The sequence below is a fragment of the Oncorhynchus tshawytscha genome, linkage group LG26, assembly GCF_018296145.1.
Source record: "Oncorhynchus tshawytscha isolate Ot180627B linkage group LG26, Otsh_v2.0, whole genome shotgun sequence".
Taxonomy (NCBI): Eukaryota; Metazoa; Chordata; class Actinopteri; order Salmoniformes; family Salmonidae; genus Oncorhynchus; species Oncorhynchus tshawytscha.
Window position 1 is genome coordinate 29,920,129 of NC_056454.1, and position 6,832 is coordinate 29,926,960.

The following is a 6,832-nucleotide window of genomic DNA, read 5'->3' on the forward strand; positions in this document are numbered from 1 at the left end:
GGAAAGAGAGACTGCTGAGCAGGTTCAACACAGCATCAAGGTGGCTGCAACTCTTTTGAATCTGGGTAAGAACAGGTTGGCTGGACTGTGAAGGACAGGCTGGCAGGAGTGTGAAGGTGAACGGAAAGGCACTAGAGCCACGAACCGCCCTTGCTGTTTCTGGGTTGAGTCACTGACGTGATCTTTCTGTCCGGGTTGGCGCTCCCCTTGGGTTGTACAGTTGGGGAGATCTTCGTGGTTGTACTCGGCCTTGTCTCAGGATGGTAAGTTGGTGGTTGGAGATATCCCTCTAGTGGAGTGGGGGCTGTGCTTTGGCAAAGTGGGTGGGGTTATATCCTGCCTGTTTGGCCCTTTCCTGGGGCATCGTAAGACGGGGCCACAGTGTCTCCTGACCCCTCCTGTCTCAGCCTCCAGTATTTATGCTGCAATAGTTTGTGTCGGGGGGCTAGGGTCAGTCTGTTATATCTGGAGAATTTATCTTGTCTTATCTGGTGTCCTGTGTGAATTTAAGTATGCTCTCTCTAATTCTCTCTCTCTCTCTCTCTCTCGCTCTCTCGCTCTTTCTCTCTCAGGGCCTGAGCCCTAGGACCATGCCTCAGGACTACCTAGCATGATGTCTCCTTGCTGTCCACCTGGCCGTGCTGCTGCACCCTGACCTGTTCACCGGACGTGCTACCTGTCCCAGACCTGCTGTTTTCAACTCTCTAGAGACAGCAGGAGCGGTAGAGATACTCTCAATGATCGTCTATGAAAAGCCAACTGACATTTACTCCTGAGGTGCTTTTGCACCCTCTACAACCACTGTGATTATTATTATTTTACCCTGCTGGTCATCTATGAACATTTGAACATCGTGGCCATGTTCTGTTATAATCTCCACCCGGCACAGCCAGAAGAGGACTGGCCACTCCTCATAGCCTGGTTCCTCTCTAGGTTTCTTCCTAGGTTTTGGCCTTTCTAGGGAGTTTTTCTACACCTGCATTCCTTGCTGTTTGGGGTTTTAGGCTGGGTTTCTGTACAGCACTTTGTGGCATCAGCTGATGTAAGAAGGGCTTTATAAATACATTTGATTGTATTATTTTGTTATTTGCTAGCTTCTGGAAATGCATGGCAAATGTCAGAAATAGGCGTAGACGTGATTTCTTTATTGGCGTTGCTGCCAAGTATACTGCTTGATTTCTGTGATGTGATTGGAAATGTTTGGTTTATAATATAATCAGATTGTTTTGAATATTGTTTTATATGGTAGAAGAGGTGTTTTGAATTACATTGAGGATGGGCAGACCTTGACCAATGGTTCAGTAACGATGTAGCTATAGTGTTTCCATAAACATATCGTTGCTATGGAATATACATTTCTCTGTTATCATACCGCACTCTTGTGGGACGACAGCTTGGTAGCTGCATTGTACAGTTAAATCGTGATATTGCATTGTACATTATTATTTGCGTTCCGCGATTGGAAATGCATTGTATTGTCATGGGAACGTGTTATTACGGTAATTAGCAAATGTTTTGCATTGCATTGATGGGTATTGTGCATGTAGCTGTTTAGCATTGTCATAATTTGTCATTTCTCGAGCCAGTTATGAATTGTCCATGTCTGTAAAGCGTTGCAGTAGCCCTATTCTTGCGGCAAGACAGCCGTGCGTGGCTGCAAATACATTGTATGTAATTGTACTATCGATTATTATCGATCCTGTGTTATCAGCAAGCAAAAAATAGTTGTGCCCCCTTACTCATTTCTGATGCCCCCTTGCGGAGTTAATCCTGCCACAGGGCCTGGCTAGTATCGCATCTAACGGTGTGCTGTTGTGCCCATAGCATCATGTGCCATATGCTTGTGTGTTTTGTTTTATGACTGCAGCGCGAGGACTGGGCCGCATGTGAGTGCTTTGGGTGAATACTCGCTAAATATAGGGACAAAGTCACTAAATTGGCAACACTGTCTGAGAATACCAGGTGCTGTAAGCATTTTTCTCCAGTAGAGTGCACTGTTCGTTGCATTAAGCAAATTAAAAATCTTTGAACTCGCAGCAAAAGGAAATCGGGCATAAAATGAACACCTGCCGCTTGCAAAATGCGGGTAGATTTAAGTATTGGCTTGTAAGAATGTGTATTTCAGCAGCCACGTTGATGGGTGGTCAATTTGCAGGGCTCTACAGTGCGAGAATTACATTAGCATTTGCGAATAAAAATAGTAAAAAGTCAATCGTGAGCACATGTGGGCGTTATAGCAGAAAAATGCGGCAGTAGCTGTTTTAAACGTTTTTCTGACATTTTGTTTCATAGCTGCAACCTTCTGGTTGGGGAGCTAAAAGCAAATGCAAAAGGTTTATGAAGCACAGGGCCACACGTAACCTCAGCTGTGTATGTTTTTACTATAAACTGTTTTACTATTACACACTCAGGGGATTTTAATCAAGAAAAAATGAATGTTTGGTAATGTAACCAAAGGAGAATATTTACTTATTGCGATGCAAAACAGGTGCAGTTTACGGTACTGGGATATGTAGACCTTGTTAGTTAGTCAGCCTGCAGCTGCTCGTGTTCCATGCGCGCGCTGACAGATTTGACAGCTGACAAAAGACCGTCAACTAACAGCAAACGCTATCAATCACTCAATGGTTTGCATTTGCATGCATACTATATTAGCTTAAAGCTGTGCTTCTAATCCAGTTATATTAGCTTTGTAAACATAGCAGTGCTTGCTAGCATGTCTGTCAGCCGTCTAACAAATAGGATTAGTGGGCAAGCTCAGCTATGTTAGCCGGCAGCAGCAGGACCTGGCCTGGGGAAGTCTGTAGAAGGCCTAAGGCAAACTACCTGACAACAATGTAACCTTGTGACTGAGCTATTAATGTGGTTTCTATTCATTCTGTTTTATTGCAGGGGATGAAATATTCTCTGACATTTACAAGATCAAAGAATCACCAAATGGGATGTTATTGGAAGTTGAGGGAAAGGTGCGTCTCCACTGCAGGTATAAGCTCTCTGAGTTGTGGTGGTGAGGTGTATTAGGATTTGGAACCACTTATTGACTTGGGTATCATCTCAACTCGTAGTTTTGCATTATGCCTGACTTTACATAGACAAGTCCTATAAGATGGTCCTGAAATAGAATAAGATGTTTGACAGTAATGGGACCCAACCACTGAGTGATTCAGCACTCACTCTCCTTCTTCTGATATTCCCCCTCCTCCCCTCAGATGGTTAGTAGAACAGAGAATATCGATGACTGTCTGTTGGGGGCAAATGCGTCGGCGGAGGTGCAGGATGACGGCTGCGAGTCCAGCACAGTTAGTGGAGTGGACATTGTCCTCAACCACAAACTGCAGGAGACATCCTTCACCAAGGACTCATACAAGGGCTACATCAAGGACTACATGAAGGCGTGAGTGTTTTAGTGACGGGTGTCTGCGCATGTGTTGTGTGTGCTAGTACTGATACAGGCAAAACCCATCAGTCTCCCTGTATGCCCCTCACAACTGTGACTGTACTTATGTAGATGAAAATGTCCTTATTTGAAATGAAAAGCAGTTGAAGGTGTGTGGGGGGGTGTGTGCAGGATCAAGGCTAAGCTGGAGGAGAACAACCCAGACAGAGTGAAGCCCTTCATGGCTGGAGCTCAGGAGGAGATCAAGAAGATCATGGGCAACATGAAGAACTACCAGGTAACCACTAGTTACAGCTATACATCTACTACTGCCTACAGCAAATTCAGCTACACATACATTCCTCACATCACAACGATGTGTGCTCAGTCAAGCTGTGATGACACCTTTGGAGGAATGGAGTTCCAGGCCTACGAAATTCAACAGTTATGAGCTTGCTTAAAAAATGTTTTTTTTTTTTAAGTTGGAGAAGTGTGAAAGGGTTATAACAATTCCTATGTGTTCATTAACCAATTTAAATCACTGTCTGTTTCTAAGAATTTGTAAGATCCTTATTTGCATAATGGACAGAGACCAATCTACCAAAATTAGCCAATAGCATTTATTCTCGAGAGAGCTGATCATAGTACCATGTACATCAGTTTATATATTACATATGACGTCATAGGTTTTAAAATGTCCCTCTCCAACCAGGACAAAGCAGCGTCAAAAGTTCATTCCAACTCCCTAGCGCACATACATGACACACAATATATCTAGATTATCTCCTGAAGTCTCACCACAGTTTATTACCACTTAGCAGACAGTTCCGGTCCCCCCCCAGATACGGAAAACCTGGAGGGGCTCTCGCTGTCTTATTCTATCTCCACAGAGTTATAGCCGGGTCGGTTCAAACATAGGTTAAGGACCCTCTTTGCTTATTTTAGACACACACACATGCATTCCTCTCTTCCCCACTCCAACCTAGTTGGAGCAGTGTTTATTATTTTGAATTTCTCCTTGTTCATGCTACATAACCTCTAATCCCTAATGGTTAAGTTTGAGTAGAATTATTCAATCATTTATCTTAAACCTTGATCAAATATCTTAACAAGAAGTAACGTGTGGAGTTACAATGACCAAATGTCTTCATCCACTTACACTCACTCTCCCTCCTAGTTCTTTACCGGTGTATGAACCCAGATGGTATGGTTGGTCTGCTGGACTTCCGTGAGGACGGCCAACCGAATTGTTTCTAGTCCAGCTTTGTGGAGTGTACGGCTTACGGACAGATACTCCAATCTCCGCTGTGGACCTTTGCAGCTCCTTCAGGGTTATCTTTGGTCTTTTTTTTTGCCTCTGATTTAATGCCCCCTTTGCCTGGTCTGTGAGTTTTGGTGGGCGGCCCTCTCTTGGCAGGTTTGTTGTGGTGCCATATTCTTTCCATTTTTTAATAATGGAATTAATGGGGCTCCATGGGATGTTCAAAGTTTTTGATATTTTTTTATAACCCAACCCTGATCTGTACTTCTCCACAACTTTGTCCCTGACCTGTTTGGAGAGCTCCGTGGTGCTGCAGACTCTGGGGCCTTTCAGAACAGGTGTATATATACTTCAATCATGTTACACTTAGATTGCACACAGGTGGACTTTATTTAACTAATTATGTGACTTCTGAAGGTAATTGGTTGCGCCAGATCTTATTTAGGGGCTTTGTGGCAAAGCGGGTGAATACATATGTGTAACAGTATAACTTTAGACCGTCCCCTCGCCCATACCCGGGCGCGAAGCAGGAACTCTCTGCACACATCAACAACATTCACCCACGAAGCATCGTTAACCATCGCTCCATAAAAGCCACGGCCCTTGCAGAGCAAGGGGAACTACTACTTCAAGGTCTCAGAGCAAGTGACGTCACCGATTGAAATGCTATTTAGTGCGCACCACCGCTAACTAGCTAGCTATTTCACATCCGTTACATGTGCATGCACCACTTTTCCTGTAGTTCTTTAACAAGTTATTGTTTTTCACTCCACCATTTTGGACTATTTTGTGTATGTCCATTACATGAAATCCAAATATAATATATTTAATTTACAGGTTGTAATGCAACAAAATAGGAAAAATACCAAGTGGGGTGAATACTTTTGCAAGGCACTGTATGATGCCCAAACCATGTCATGTATATGGGGTTGACTGAAGGGGTGCTGTGACAGTATTTTGGTATTGATCCTGTAAATATATATATATATATATATATATATATATATATACACTACCTTTTTATTTTTATTGGTCAGTCTGAGATGTGGCTTTTTCTTTGCAACTGCGTAGAAGGCCAGCATCCTGGAGTCACCTCTTCACTGTTGATATTCCGTTAAAAATCATCCGTTTCCAGCTACAATAGTCATTTACAACATTAAATGTCAACACTGTATTTCTGATCAATTCGATGTTATTTTAAATGGACAAATTGCTTTTCTTTAAAAAACAGCAATCACTGTTTCTAAGTGACTGCTTTTCTTTCAAAAACAGCAATCACTGTTTCTAAGTGACCCCAAACGTTTGTACGGTAGTGTATATAGTAGAGCAGATATGCCTCTGTCATGCAGAATAAGGAATTGTGTCAGGTCTAATATGTTACATTTCTACCTGGGACATTCAATATGTCACAGTTTGCTGGGATGCTTTGTTAATCTCAGCAAAGACAATGCTTCAGTCCAGTAATTAATTAATTGGTTATTTATTGTTGATTGATTAAATCTCAGACCTCCAGTAAGAACCTACGCTGGAGATGAGAAACAGGTACCTGGAGTTGAACATTTCATGAATGGCCAATGGACAGGACCAGCATCAGAACAGGGGGAACAAAATGACATGACAATAAATGCTGAAGTGGGGAACAGCTGGTGACGGACAGATATAGGGGAGGTAATGAGAGCAGGTGATTGAGTCCAGGTGAGTCCAATGAATCGCTGATGCATGTGAGGAGGGAAACAGGTGTGCTTAATGATGGTGGCAGGAGTGTGTAGTGCTGGGCAGCGAAGGAGAGCGGGAGCAGGTGTGACTCCTCCATTTGCTTGGTTTACAGTTACATTAGATGTGACACCCTTACTAAAAGTAGTGGGATAGCTTAGGACTTCCTGATTTGAGTTGTGAAATATAAAACTAACACTGGGTAAAACATTTACAGTTGTGTTGATTTGTTTAAAAACGTAGATAGAATCATTGGATCCATGAAAGATATTTTATGTTAATACCAATGGCCTTTTTGTTGAAATGTTTAGTAAGTAGCAAGTAAGTAGCCCTACATATTCAGTGAAAGAAAATGTCAAAAATGCAAATACCAATAGTTCCATTATTTTATAGGAGTTCTTTATAAATTATTTATTGCACAGTTGCAGCTTCTCTAAGTAAGGTGAAAAAATTAAATCAGAATAGCACATCAAAAATACCCA

General features: G+C 42.5%; 1 pseudogene; it reads left to right on the plus strand.

Moving 5' to 3' along the window:
* Positions 1–2,856: 2,856 nt before the first annotated feature.
* On the plus strand, positions 2,857–4,648 carry LOC112224847 (annotated as a pseudogene).
* Positions 4,649–6,832: the final 2,184 nt, after the last annotated feature.